Below are 16,270 nucleotides of genomic sequence, written 5' to 3' on the forward strand. Positions count from 1 at the left end.
TGAACAAAAATAAATAAATAGATAATACAGGTCTACATGTGTCTAGAAATATACACACACACATACACACACACATATACACACACACACTGATTATGTGTGTATAAAGAAAGTATTAAGGGACATAAGAGAGAGATGTCATTGCCCTTTTCACTTTTTGAATTTGAATCCAGTAAACACAGTGACTATTCAGAAGTTTTTAAGATAACCTTAAAGTCCAAAATAAAAATAAATAAAATGATGCTGAATAGGAAAAGGTAAAGGTAAGGAAATCTATTTATTTATGCATATATACCTGTATGCATATATACCTGTATAAATCTATTTATTTATGCATATATACCTATATAGATGCTGAATAGGAAAAGGTAAGGAAATCTATTTATTTATGCATATATTTATGCATATATACCTGTATAGGTCCTTGATGGAAAAGGGCTGTGTACTTCCAGCCTCAATAAAAGACTTGCATTCCATCTTCACACATCATCGTCACCCCCGTTCTCTACACCTCACTATCCACCACCAGAATACACAACACACACCCATGAACAAAGACATTTTAACTGCTACTGATGTTCAAATATTCTATCTGAGAGCCAGAGTCCTTAAAAACATCCAAAAAGGCATATAAAAGCACTCAAAAAAAGAGGATTATAAAAGCTATCAATATAGAAATACATTTTATAATTTCTAAGTTTATTTTCTCCAAAATCCACTTGAAAATCAGAGATGCAAAAGATCGATGCTATAAAGCTTCCCCAAACCTAAAAGTGTAACTATTACACCATTTGCTTTAAACTTACAAACCAGATTACCTGTAATTCCAACCTAAGAGAGCAACCCTCAGTCCTTTTCTTTTGAATGTGAGGATGTTCTGTGACATCTGTCCTCTCACTGACCGGAAGTGATGCAGCCGACTGAGCCAGGGGAATAACCCATTCCTTTCTCCTTGACCAAGTGTCTTCTCTCCCAAAACTCTAAAGCTCTAGAGTCTAGCCTTCCAAAATGATGAGTAAACATCTTTAGTCAGGGATGTAGTAGGCCCTTTCCTTTAAACTTCTTGCTAGTCAGAACTTTCCACAAAATCTACCAAAAAAAAAAAAAAAAGGCTCATTTGCCTTAATTCCCTTTGTGTTGCCATCATTCATTGCCTTCATTTTTAATTTAGTGGTATTTTTAGCCAAGTGAAATGAAATACAGTCAGTTTTTCTCAATCTGTCTCAGCTCTACTCTTTATCTTCTGGGACCCAATTCATGTGATCCTTTAACAACTATTTATTTCACACCAAACTAGATATCTCCCTAAAGCTTACCAATCTAGCCTCCAGGCATATTTCTTAAATAAAAGCAGTAGATCTTTGTAAACCTAAAATTTGCATACTAAAGGAACAAATCAACTATCAAAAGACCTAGTAGTATATAGCAGTTGCTCACCTCCAAGCAGAGTTTAAAATTCATTTCAATTTATTATTTTTTTAAAGAAACAGCTATTGACTTTTTCGCTTTGCAAAATACGGTGTTTAATGGCATAGTTAAATTAGAGGTGATAGTGTGAAGCAAGTGCTTTAAATTGGTAAATTCTAAACCTTTTAATAAAAGTACATCAGTCAGAAGTTTTAATAAGACTCAGCAGGACAGAGAAGAATTAACAGTCTGTAGGTATCAAAAGGGGGTGATAGGCAATGATAACCTTAATCATTTGCATAGGGATTTATAATTTCATTGCTTAAAGGTTAATGAAATTATGTGGTATTTTGCCCACTTTATCCAATAAATGATTTCATGCCTTGGTTTGTATATATTTATCAACTGAATCATATAACAGAATAAATGACTCTTTTACCAATTAATCTACTGCATTTTTACTTATGTACTCCTGAGTGCAAAACTATCATTATCTGTTCCAACCAACAGCCCTAAAGTAAAAACATAAGGTTTCCAACAGCATCTCAGAAAAAAAGAACAAACTCATAATCAGAATTCTAGAAGTACAATAAGTTGCTCAAGTGACTGCTTTCTTAAAAATTAGATGCATTCCTTTTTCTACTTTATACTTTGACTATTGCTAAACAGTTGCTTCCCCCGAATGTTAACATAAAATCTACCCTAGAGATTAATGAAGGTGTTTAGAACACATTATTGGACAGTGAAACTGGATGGAAAAATGCAAACAATACACACAAATAATTAGAATAGGTAAAATAATAAAAGATCCTAGGCTGGAGCAATTGTTTTAAAACATCACAGGGCAAAAACAATACACTACTGTGGCCTTGCATCACTGAGCACCCAGGAGGTGTTCAAGGCCAGCGCTTTGCTTGGTACCTCATTCTAATGGAAAATTGCAGAGTCTAGCTTTAGGCAGGGCCATGTTCCTTACTCTGGCTGCACATTAGAATCACTTGGAGGGTTTACAAAATAATAATAAAACAAAAATTAAAAAGCTGATATTTAGGCCTATAACCATAGATTCTAGTTTCATCAGTAATCTTTAGAAGCTCCCTAAATGATTTCTGATGTCCAGCTAGGGTGAAGAAATAACAGCTATAGAGCAGTGGGTCTCAAGGTATGGGTCCCTGGACCAGCAGCAGCTGGGAACTTGTTAGAAATGCTAATTCTCAGGTCCCATCTCAGACCTATTGAACTGGAAACTGCAGGCTGAGCCTCAGCAATACATATTTTGAGGAGACTTTAGGGAATTCTGATGTACACTAATGTTTGAAAACAATGCTTTATACTTGATCTTAGCCGAAAGGCAGAGGAGCAATTGGAAACTTGCTGCTTAAAAGGAAGAAAAATGTGGGTTTCAATTCTCTCTCCACAATTTACTGGCTATATCTATAACCCTTGGTCAGCTCTCTACACCTTACTTTCCTCACTTGGAAAAAGAAGAGTTGGCTAACGTCCACTAAACATGCTAATAAGCACGTTACATACATTACATAATTTAACCCTTACAATAAGCTTACCATGTAGGTATTAATATCATTTAAACCCAAAAACTATTAAACTTATCCAAGATTACAAAGGGAGTAAGCAGAATCAGATGTAAGCTCGTTTTTCAAATCCAAAACCATTGCTCTTTCCCTATTTCACAAAATATGCTCGCCCCCTCTCCCTCCCTTTCTTCCTTCTTTGCTTCCTTTCTTGTCTTCCCTCCTATCTTCTCTCCTTCCTTCACCCCCGTATGTCTCTCTCCATCTTTCTCACTTTCTTTGCAAGTTTATTTTCCTATAATAAAGCTAGAGATTAACTAGTATGTACAGCTTCACTGAGTGAATACAAAGTAATCTGTCATATGCCAGAAATGAAAAAATTAAAATTTTTAAAATTTAAAAATCATACTAATGAAGTTACAAACTACACGGAGACACACATTTTGCAAAACATAGCAACACATGGCTTAATTCTAAACTGGTGAGTCAAAAACAGAAGTAACTCAGGAGTTCATGAGATTGGAGCTCAGACCAGGGCATGAGGCCGAAGGAAGTGTGGCTTATCCTGAAACACGGTGAAAAGTCTGTCCTGCAACAGGGGTAGAAACAAAGGATACAGAACAGTAAGAAACAAAGCTAAGCAAGCTAACTGGATCCAGACTGTGACTTGGAGTAAAAAGAATTTAGCGTTAGCATAGTAAAACTATAATTTTTTTTCAGAGTATTTTGGATGCACTGATAATAAAAAGGTAAAGTTAAAGGCAAATCACTGGTACTTATTCTAAAGAGAAAAAAAAAAAAAGAAAAATTGACCTATGAGTATACTGAGAGGGGGAGAAAAAAAAAAGGCAGGAGAAAAAGTCATTTCTATTGCTAAAAGTGTTATGATCCACCCTTTACTATAGATAGTATGTTCCAAAGGCCATTCATACACGTTACACACTATTTTCAATCATTCACTAATCCAACCAACACTAACTGATGACATTAGTTAGACACCAAAGGATAAATAGATAAATAAGATACCGACCCAGGGCACATGGAGTATTTATCTAAGAAGCACACTGCCAGATATTTTATGCGACTTCTACATGAGGTGATTAGGAATTCTGAAGGTCACCAGAGACAGACCAATTCTTAGGAATGACTTTTATGAAATTCCTGAAAGTCACTGAGGTATAAGCTAGCCAAAATGTTCCACATACAACAACATGTAAGAGGAACTCTATTCATGCTAGCCCCACAATCATCAGCTCCCAAGCGGAGCTTCCCCAGTTCCATCCCCATTTAGGCTTACTCATGGCTAAGAAAGTCATGCAAATATACAATTTAGAGGTTAAGCTTGTGGACATTTATATCATTCGGGTCATTTTTTTTGCCAACAAACTAATGAACCACTACACTCAGAAACCACTACCCTCACTGGAAGATTCTATGCATGCATTAATGAAGGAAAAGGTGAGGCACAATGGGCTGACTGAGTTCACCAGCAACTCAGGTTTCCAATTCTGTCAATGATAGTTCAGGGCCGTATAAAATCTTCTTTAGCTCACCATAATCTGGCAATTCCATAATGCCTGTTTGTTTCTGAGAACCAATGTAAGAAGCATGTATGTTCACCACAGTATGCTGAAAAGATGCCGCAGTTAGTTTTGTTCAGAATACATGTGAACTGAATTTGCTGTATTAGAAATTATAGCATTTTTCATACTAAATATATTTAAGAATCAGTAATGTATCTTAATGAAGTTGTTTATTAATAACTTACATTATCAAAGAACTGAATTCCTGAGTTAAAAGTTACATGAACAGTCACTTGGTAAAACACTAGCTTTTTAAACTTTTATTTCTCTTTCTCTGTTACACACATATACATATACATATACATATATATATATTTTGGTAAAACACCAGGTTTTAACCCACATACTACCTAGGACAAATACAGTGTTGAAATTAAAACAATGGGGATCCCTGGGTGGCGCAGCGGTTTGGCGCTTGTCTTTGGCCCAGGGCGCGATCCTGGAGACCCGGGATCGAATCCCACATCAGGCTCCCGGTGCATGGAGCCTGCTTCTCCCTCTGCCTGTGTCTCTGCCTCTCTCTCTCTCTCTCTGTGACTATCATAAATAAATAAAAAAAAAAAATTTAAAACAATGGTATGGGGGCACCTGGCTAGCTTAGCAGATGGATCATGCAACTCTTGATCGCGGTCGGGGTCATGAGTTAGAGCACCACACTGACTTTACTTTAAAAGAAAAGAAAAGAAAAAGAAATAGTAAATAAAACAATGGTATGAAAAAACTTCCAAGTGCATTGAGTAATAAATTTCTTTGGCCGCAATATATCCAATTCTTATACACTACTGTATTTTACTAAAATTCAATCACCTGTCATCTTTTTTAATAATATAAACTACATGTGCCAAAGTGGTAGGACTGAAATATTGGGACTTGAGAGTAGTTCAATTTCAATATAAGTGGTTGGTATAAAATCATCTTTTAAAATATTCAGATCCTGCCATCCAGATATCCACATGCGCTTGGATTTATAAGCATTAAAGAACTTGTTTAGATTTACTGAAGCTATACCTGCTGTCAAGAAACCAAAAAGTTGTGAAGGTTGATCAAAAATAACTTTGCCTCAAGTATCATGTTAATGTTTTCCACTAACGTTGTCCTAAAAGTTAACAGTCAATGTAATCCAAAGGTTTCTCGTTATTTCTATATTTAAATCATCACAGGTTTGATCAAGCATGCAAATCCCTTTAGGCTCAGGGTTCCCATCAAAATGTCTTATAGGAACATTAAAAATTGAATGGGCATAAACAACTCCAACAGTGCGGAGCTCATGACAGCATTGCTGTGATCTCCGCGTTTCATGTGCAACAAAACTGGAGAAGTTTGCAAGGGAATATAAGCAACTAATTACTGTCTTTTGCTTGGGGGCAGGTGTGCTGATCTCTACAGGTGTCTTGACTGCGGCTCTCTGCCTACTGCACTGTCTCTTGAAGACACTGACTGTAACAACTTGCTGGAGTCCTGCAAAATATCTCCTAGAATCCCAAACTGTGGGGTGTTCGGGAAGAAACATGTTGTGACTTCCTTCATGGCAAAGATACCATGGAGGAGAAACAGCAGTGGAGAGGCTCTGGCAGTTTGTGAAAGAATAGTATAAGGCAGTATAAAAAGTAAAGAATATCAAACTTTATCAATCGCACACATTAAACAAGGACACCAATTTGTCTTAATGAGTACAGAAAGCTTTTCAATGAAAATAGTGTTATTTTGTAAACAGGAAATAAAAAAGAAAAAAACTAAATAATAATCTCCTGTTGATCCATCTTTTTTCATTTATGAAAGATAGTGTCCAATGCTGGGTATGCAATTTAAGAAGGATAAAAAAAAAAAAAAGATCCGAGAAATTATCCACTAGAGGAAATTAGCAAACAAAATAGTCAGCTGATGATGGGGAGGTATGTATACCATAAACACATGATGTCACTTACAGGATTAATATTCCTTAAGGTCTTTCCCATAATTGTTGAAAAGAAATACACCTAATAATGAATAAACACGTAAATCAGAGACAAATGTCCCCTGGTCTGCTATTTGCTACCTGCATGATCTTGGACCAAAAACTTAACCTTTCTGTTCTTCAATTTCCTCATCTAATGATAAAAAAGACCCACCTCATCAATGATGTTTTTAAGTGAGACAGTGTCAAGGTGAAACAGTATCAAGGTTAACGTTCTTAGGCAATGAGACTGCTCAAAATGAAGAAATGCCTATAAATGATAATATATTTATCAACTATTTTCATCTAAAATTATGTAGTGTTTTTCTTTAACCAAATGAAATCAAGACAATATTTCAAATCATCATTAATATGAAGCATCAACTGTGTAACCAAAACATCACTGGTCTAAGAAAAAATAACAAAAGCAAGAGTTAAAAATGTTTCAGACTATTCTCAAAGGAACCAAAAGGGAAGAAGATTTTAAAGCAAAATATGTACAAGCACACAAACACAACACAGTAATTTCAAAATTAAGAATGATTAGGCCCATGGGAATGATCAGAATATAACTGAAGTAATATCCCTCCCACTCTGAGCAGACTATTACATCAGAGTCTTATTTCTTCAAATCTAGACAATGCAATAACCTCTATTCTGTTTTAATTTGTCTTTCATCCTCCAGTTTTCAATGTCATCCCAACTACCATGAATATTAAGAACTGACCTGTTGAGCTTTCTTTAACAGAAACCTAATTATCTTGCTCTGGTACCCACAGACTTATTCTAGGGGAGGCAGGCACATAGAAAATAAATGAAGTGTGTGTGTGTGTGTGTGTGTGTGTGCGCACAAGCATGCATGAGCATGCACATACACACATATGCATGTGTGTGCATGCACAAAGGACTAAGAGAGGATAAAACATAGGTCAATTCATTTTGCCTACCATAAGTCAAGGAAAGCTTCATACAGCTGACAACAGCTGGGTGAAAGAGTGCCTACAAAATAAATTCAAAGATCCAGGTGATGAGCCATCTATTACCAAGCCTCAATCTACATTGTTTCAACTCTGTATCACACTCTTTTCAAGGATCTAGATGTCCTCATTCTCTAAAGTATTGGACACTCTGCTGTCTGGCCAGTCCCTCTGCTTTGAATCCCTTTTTCATCTTCCCCATCTTTAAAAGCCTTAAAAATTTTAAATACATGATACCTATGCATTCGGCTTCCAATTTTTTTTTCAAGGGAGGGAGGGGCAAAGGGAGAGGGGGAGAGAGAATCTTAAGCAGGCTCCACACTCAGCACATAACCTGACATGGGGCTCAATCTCACAACCCTGAGATTGTATCCTGAGCCAAAATCAAGAGTCAGACACTTAACCAACTAAGCCACCCAGACAGCCCTCTACATATTTTTTAATACAGTTAACAATCAGTGGTATCCCAACCAACATGAATGTTCAGAACTGAGAAAGACAATGTTAATTCCTTCAAAACTTTGGAAGGAAAGTGATTTGCGATGTAAAACGTATTTAGGCAAAAGTATCAATCAAGTGAGAAAATTAAAAATAGATATTTTTCTCTCACATAATCTTTCTCAGAAAACTACTACAGGATATATACCACAACCATGTAAGATTAAGACAAGAAAGAAGACAAGATGAGATTCAGGAAAAGCCAAAAGGAGCTCCTAGTTTAACAGCAAAGAAAAAGCTCAAGAAGAGAGCAGATCTAGAAAATGAGATGGATTGACAATAGAATTCTGTTGGAAAAATATATTCAAGAAAAAAATTGAAAGAAATTATCTGATGTGCTTCATTTTATGGGAAATCAAAGAAGCTCCTAGAAGATACAGAAAGAAATAACAGTAACAAAGAAACTAAGAGAAAAAAAAAAACACACACACACACAAACACAAACAAAAACCTGGCATTACTAACTTCATGAAAAAACAAAAAATCAGAAGTGAACATTTTCATCACAGCTCATTACAACGTTCAGTTATAAATATCAGCATAGTATAATAATGTAACACTAAAAATGAGTTAGCCAAAAGTTGTAACCCAACAATCTTGAGAATATGGAAGTGAGATGGCAGTGAAAGGTGAAAAATCCTCAAAGACCATAATATAAAGTTAACAAACCATATCTAAAATAAATGAATCAAAACAAAAATATGTATCTGTAATAAACCAATATGCAGATATATAATAACCAAAAGAAACAGATAAAGGCTTAAAAATGGTTGCCTCTAGAGAAAAGAATTGGAAAGAATGGGTAAGAAACCACTGTATTTCCCTATCGGCCTTTTACAACAATTAGAATTTTAGACTGGGTAAATGTTATTAGCTTAACTAAATAGGAAGTAATTTAAGGACAAGAACCAGCCAAGTTCACAAGAATAATTTTGACAGTATTTTTCATAATAATAAAAGGCAGAAAGAATCTAAGCCTTCAATAAGTCAGTGGTTAAATAAATTACATTATATCTGTGCATTAGTCCAATTACTAGTCATTTAAAATTATACTGCAGAAAAATATTTAATGACACAGAAAAATATTCAAAACAAAAAATAACAATTCAAAATACAGATAAGAAATTAAAAATGAGGCACAACTGGGTGGCTCAATGGTTGAGAGTCTGCCTTCGGCTCAGGTCATGATGCCAGGGTCCTAGGTAATTGATTTTTTTTTTTTAATTGCTATAATGTTTTATTCCTTAACAAAAATAAAGAGATCTGAAATTAATACAGCAGAATAAGATTTGACAAAGTAAATGGTGGGTAAACCAGATGTTATTATATATTCTTTGTGAGCTTGAGATATTTCAATAAGTCCCGCATCAGGCTCCCCGCGGAAAGCCTACTTCTCCTTCTGCCTATGTCTCTGCCTCTCTCTGTGTGTCTCTAATGAATAAATAAATAAGATCTTTTTTAAAAATCTAAAAATGAAATACCTATGGAATACCTATGAAAATACCAAAATAGAAATAGCTATGAAAATACTAATGGTAATTTTAGAATTTTTTTCTCAATACTTCTCTGATTTTCCAAATTTCCTAAAATAAATAGCAACTTTGTAAATGAGAGGAAAAAAAAAACGCACAACTACAAACTTTAATAGAACTCATCACTCCATTTTAAATAGTGTCATTCATGACGCCTTCTCTGACCTTCGAGCCAGAATTTTTCCCTCCCCCTGTACTTTCTATGTGCGACCCTTAGAAAGTTAATGCAGCTTCCTTTGTAATACAGGTAATTATTTATGTCTGTTCTCCCACTGGATTTAACCTGCTGAAGAGAGGACCAAGTGTAAGCCATCACAGTATAGGTTGAATGGAATATACGTAGGCTTCTCAAGACAATCCCCCTAAAAAGAGGAAACCCTAAAAATGATCTGAGCATTCCTTTAAAAAAAAGAACTGATAGACTACTTTTCATAAAAATAATAATCATATAAAGTATAAGTTCTCAGGTTGGTTGCTCTTATCACAATGCTGTTTACTCCCCTCTCTCACATACACTGTCTCTCGAATTGACTTCAGAAGCATGTTTTGTTTTGTTTTGTCTGAAGGCTTCGGTGAGGCAGTGTTTAAATGTAGATCTTCAGGATTTCTTAATAGATCCATATTTATCACTCCAAAATGCCAATTACTTAAGAATTTGATTAGAACATCAGTTACCCAAGTGTTACTATAATAAATTAAAATTAGGATTATTTGTCTTTGTGTGAGTATAGGGTTTCCAAATTAAGCAGAAATTTAAATATGTTTGGTGGAGCAAATATGAAAAAACATTTCATAGGGCTTGGCTTTTATTTAGAACTAGTTTCAAAATGACTAATAAATGAAGCAGCACAAATTCTACATACAAAAACCTTTCTGTGCAAAACCAGAAATTCCACTCGTTCTGTTACGCAAAGGATTTTTAACTTTGTCCTATATAAAGGAGTCAACATCCAGTACATTTGATAAAAAGTCATAAAAGGGTTCTAATATTTCATCCTGGTAGAACTATTTTCTCCATGAGATCAACCACTACTTTTCAGCAGGCTTTTAGAATAGGCTACGTATGAGTAAGAGGAGACACAAAGAACAGAATGTTATGAAGTAAAGAGCTATTTTATCCACCCTCACTCTCCCATCCCCAGAGGTCTGAGCAAGAGGGCATAAGGACAAGGCAAATGGCCTTCTACAGAGCAACGTTAAACTGTCCATTGAGTAACAACTGCGGAATAAGGAAGGAGTTAAATTCTAATGACAAAAGAATCTGTAGTCTTTCATCTCTTAAAGTATCAACTTTAAAAAAAGCAAGTTTAACTACAAAAAGATAAAGGATAATTTACAAAATAATGGGCCATGAGTTTATTTTATATATTAAGTTATATGCAATAAAGATATGTTATTACAGAGAGGACACAAGCCAAAAAACTTAAAACCAAAAGTTATATGAATAATACCAATTGAACTTTATTTGAGCATCTCAAAAATCCTAATGTAACAAAACATTATACAAAAAAATCGATTTACCATCAATTTTCAAGAGCGTATCTTCTGCATTAAGCAAAACACACTGCTAAGAATTCCAGAAAAGGCAGATCAGTCTACAATACAGAAAATAGACCACAGTTGCCTGAGATGGGAGGGGAGGGCTTATTGGAGGGGGTTGACTTCATGAGGGCAAAAGGGAACTTTCTGGTTGATAGAAATGTTCTAATAATTGTGGTTATACTTACACAGCTATATGCTTTTGTCAAAACTCATCATATTGCCCACTTAAAATGTGTACAGTTTATTGTAAGTAAATTATACCTAAATAAAATTGATAAAAAAATACACTCAAAACAGTTGATCATGGCTGACAATCATTCCAATTACGTAAAGACTTTTATTGTAAATTTACTGTGTTTCTGACACACAAGGTCAAAGATACCATGAGTAAAAACTAGCTGAGTGACAGCATTAGTTTACAGTTACCAGTCATAATAACTTATTACTGACCTCAAAACACTTCCACCCACACTGTACTCACTACATATTACTTTATATTACTGGTTAGGTTTTTTTTTTTTTTTCTCCTGAATTAAGGTTGAGGAAAAAAAAAAGTGTCATGCATTTAGCAGTATCCTCCAAGATCTAACTCAGTTCTTTTTATTAAAGTGTTTACACCATGAAATATTTCAGACAAGTAATTATCATTTCTTTCTTAATACTAAGAAAGCAACAAGTTTTTGAAAAAATATAAGAACAGCTATCTTGATTTCTCACACTGTAGAGTGATACTTTAGAAGATTAATACTTGCGTTGGTGGTATAGTGGTGAGCATAGCTGCCTTCCAGAAGATTAATACTTTTCAAAAGTATATTTAAATATTTCATATTTGAAAAAGTAAAATTATTTAGTAAGTTTTAAATAGCCAATATGAACTTACAAAAAAATCTACTGAATGAAAGTAAATTTTTTATAGTGGGAATATTATCATTTTATTTCTTTCCATTGTTCGCAGTATTTCCATAATATACAAATTTTACTAAAATGGTTATCAATAATGTATCAATTTTAAAAAAATAACATGACATATCTCAAATAGAAATTGGTTTAAGATAACTTACTTCACAAATCTTAACAAAAACCACTTAAACAGTTTGCTAATTATTATTTTAAAAATTAATTTCACAGTAACACAGTAATCAAGACAGTGTAGTACTGGCGAAAGAACAGACAAATAGATCAAAGGAACAGAATAGAGAGCACAGAAATAGATCTACACAAATACAGTCAGCTGATTTTTGACAAAGGAACAAAGGCAATTCAAATAAAGATAGATTTTTCAACAGATGGTGATGGAACAACTGGACATCTATATGCAAAAAACATGAATCTAGACACAGACCTTATACAGTTCACATAAAATAACTCAAAATAGATCACAGATCTAAGTGTAAAATGTAAAACTATATGATAGCTAAAAGATAGTATAGGAGAAAATTTAGATGACCTTGGTTTGGCCATGATTTTTTAGATACAACAACAAAGGTATAATCCTGGGATAGGGCAAGGGGGCAGGAGTTATTAAGTTGAACTTCATTAAAATTAAATACTTCTGCTCTTCAAAAAGCATTGTTAGGAAAATAAGAAGATAATCCACGAACTGGAAGAAAATATTTGCAAAGGACATATCTGATAAAGGGCTCATTCAAAGTATACAAAAAACTCCCCAAACTCAACAATAAGTAAACAAATTATCATAAAAATAAGCAAAAGTTCTCAACAGATATCTCACCAAAGATGCTATACAGATGACAGATAAACATATGAAAATGCTCAGTATCATATGTCATTAGGGAATTGTAAATTAAAACAACAACAAAATACCATCACACATATCTTTGAAAGGCTAAAATCCAAAACACTGACACCACCAAATACACAAGGATGTGGAGCAATAGGAACTCTCACTCATTTTCATTGGGACTACAAAATGATACAGCCACTTTGGAACACTGGCAATTCCTTACAAAGTGAAAGCTAAACGTACTCTTACCATACAACCCAGCAATCACACCCCATAGTATTCATTTAAATGAATTGAAAACTTAAATCCACAAAAAGCTGCACATAAATGTGTATAGCAGCATTACTCAGAATTGCGAAAACTTGGAAACAGCCAAAATGTCCTTAAAAAGGTGGCTGGATAAACAAACTGTGGTATGTCACACAATGGAATATTATGCAGCCCTAAAAATAAATAAGCTATCAAGCCATGAAAAGGTACATTCATTGCCAACAGAAGTCAATAACAAAGCTATATACTATATAATTCCAATTATGAGACATTCTAGAAAAGACAAAACTATGGAGACAATAAAAAGATCAGTGGTTAACCAGGGTTCTATAGAAGAAAGGGAGGGAGGAAGGGAGGCATGAAAAGGTGAATCACAGGGAAAACTGAGGACTTTTGTTGATAATGACAGGCAGTGTTGGCTCATGGATTGCAACAAATGTACCACTCTTGCAGGGATTTGTTGGTGTGGGAGGTTCTGGAGGTGAGGCATTCTTTATTTTCTATTCAAGTTTGCTGAGAACCTAAAACTATTCTAAAAATCCAAATCTATTAATTACTTTTTAATTAATTACATAAGAAATTTCTTTCCACAATAAGGTCCAGATCTTGTGTGTACAGTTTAATATGTAAATGTAATGCAATGGCTTGCCCGCTCATATAACCTAAAGGATCCACTTTTTCTTTAAACCATATCAGATCCTTTCAAAAGTATCTTTCTTCAAAGAAGTTTATGGGTTTTGCTTTAATGAGAAATTCAACAAGCTTCTCATATCGAGAAGCAATTCTTATTGTCAAAATCTTAAGCTTTACAATAATAGCTTCACTTTTACAATGATGGTTTCAAAGGGTTATACCCTCAGTGCCAAGAAAGAAATGTTCACCAATATGTGTCAACTTTAGGGTTTTACCATATGATACACAATTGATTTCTTCATTCAATCTCTTGGCATTTATCGCTTTCCTTTCCCAATATATGAAAAAATTCATGTTTACAAGCATTTACAAAAAAATATATATTAAGAAGTTAATAGCTCAAAAGAAATGTACTAAATATGAACAAGTTTAATTTAGACATCTAATTTTAAATCTTAATATTTTCTACAAAACCACCCAAAATTCTTGATGATGATATTTTTAAAGTTTGACTAAGAGCTGGGTCATTTAAAAAACAAAAAAAAATTTATAAAGGGAAGGTGAGTAAAAGAACATAAAAAGTCAGCAACATAATCCTGTTTGAGAAATGGTATAGTCTTAATATCTTCAAAGATACGATAATTTAGGGGATCTATAGAAAGTAAAGCCAAGAGTTAAAAGTATACAAAAAATATACAAAAAGACATTAAAGCTATCTTGGTAACAGACTTCTTGATAGCTGAAATTAGCTTTCAAAAAATTCAAATCAATTTTTTAGTGACTACATATATTTTTCTTATTTTTATTTACTCTTTTTAGCAACTATATATTCTATGTGATGTTCTATGACACTTCCCTGCCTCCAATGGACTTACAGTCTCAATGAGAAGATAAAATGGACACAAAAGAAATTACTATTAGTCACAAGTGGTAAATGATTAGTAGAGAGAAGCATGGGAAATAAAAATTATGGTTACCTCTAACCTTAATAATTTTAGATAATGCAAAGAAAAGAAACAATTCCTTTTGGATACAAATTGTGAGGTATTATGAATATCCAGATGAGTCAATGCCAAGCTGCTAACCTGAAAATTATTAGAATATGAAATTATAGATGTTAACTAAACTTGCTGTGGTAATTATTTCATAATATATACAATTCAAGTCACCCTAAGCGTCTACAGTGCTGTATATCAATTATATCTCAATAAAACTGAAAGAAACCACGCACAAAAATCTTTAGAAGAGAGGTGAAGATTAAAGACATAGGTTTAGATGAAATCACTCGAAAAGAGAAAATTATGCTAGAGAAAATAGACTAAAAGCAGGGCTTTGGAAAAGCTCCTAATTTTAGGGTAGGTAGCTAAAGAGTGGAAGAGGTTAGAGGAGCGAGGTGGAGTGGTGGGAAGAGGGAGAGCCTATGAGCCAACAGAGGCAGTTAAAAAACTAAAAAACATGACAGCAGGAAGACACTGCTATGGCTATGTAGTCTACTGCAGAAACAAACTAAAAAAAAAAAAAAAAAAACCTAAAAGAACAAAAAATAATGAACACCTCATCATCAATGAAACAAAGTCACAGCCACAACCACAAACCACAAACTATCATAAAAAACGAATCACTATATTAGGTGATATCTGGAATCAAAATGAGGAGTAATGCTGAGAACCAAACCACACCTTTTTAGATCTCTGGCAGAAAAGAGATTTCCCTAAACATGGAACAGTAAAGCCCACTGAAACTCTGCTTAGGGTAATAATGCTTCAGCACCCACCTAGGATAAGACAGATTTCTCCAAAAAATCATGTCTACAACCACAATAGGACGGAGGAAAACCCAACAAGGTTATGCATTGCCAATGATCAAGCTTCTTTGCACAGAGAGGCTGCCAAGTGGAGATGAAAAAGGGAAATAGCAATCACCAAACCATTTATTACAGAGATTCCTGTGACTCACAGGACTACAGAATCACAGTGACCTTTATAGTACTGCAAATAGAGGTGAGATATGTCCCCAGAGCATCTGACACACACACATTTTTTTTTTCAGGCAATACCTGTTCTTAATGGAATTAAACCTACTAAAAACTGAGTAAGAACCAAAAAAGAATCAGCAAAGAATTTATACAGAACTACCAAAGATGGGTGAAAGGAAATAGGGAAATGACAGCTAAAGAAATGTCACTGTCTTAGAAAATAGGGGAAGAACTTACAAATTATTTTTCTACAGTCTCAAAAAAAATTAGAGACTATGAGGAACTTCAAAAAAAGGCTCAAAGAAAAGATAATGAAAAGCAAATTCATAGGGTAATGAAAAAGCGGGAGATTAAACACACACACACACACACACACACACACACACAGATTAAAGCCATAAAAGAAAGAACAAAAAAAACCCAAAACACTCAGTACTGAAACAGGAAAAGAGAAGACAAGTATGAAAACAAACAAAAACAAACCACGCAAAGTGGAATTTTCTTAAAAGATATATAAAAAATGAGATGATCAATATAAAAGGAAAAAAAGACCAGCCTATACACACTTGACATTCTTGATAAAAAAGAGAGAGAGAGAGAGAGAACAAATAACAGGAAAAAAATGATATAATAGAAGAAAAATT

The 16,270-nt window shown here is 34.1% G+C and overlaps 1 protein-coding gene across 40 annotated transcripts in view; it reads right to left on the reverse strand.

Annotated features, from left to right (window-relative positions):
• Positions 1-16,270, reverse strand: part of GTDC1 (glycosyltransferase like domain containing 1) — a 428,467-nt gene that overhangs the window by 334,367 nt on the left and 77,830 nt on the right. The window lies entirely within an intron of this gene.

Source organism: Vulpes vulpes, chromosome 5 (genome assembly GCF_048418805.1).
Source record: "Vulpes vulpes isolate BD-2025 chromosome 5, VulVul3, whole genome shotgun sequence".
In the NCBI taxonomy this organism is placed as follows: domain Eukaryota; kingdom Metazoa; phylum Chordata; class Mammalia; order Carnivora; family Canidae; genus Vulpes; species Vulpes vulpes.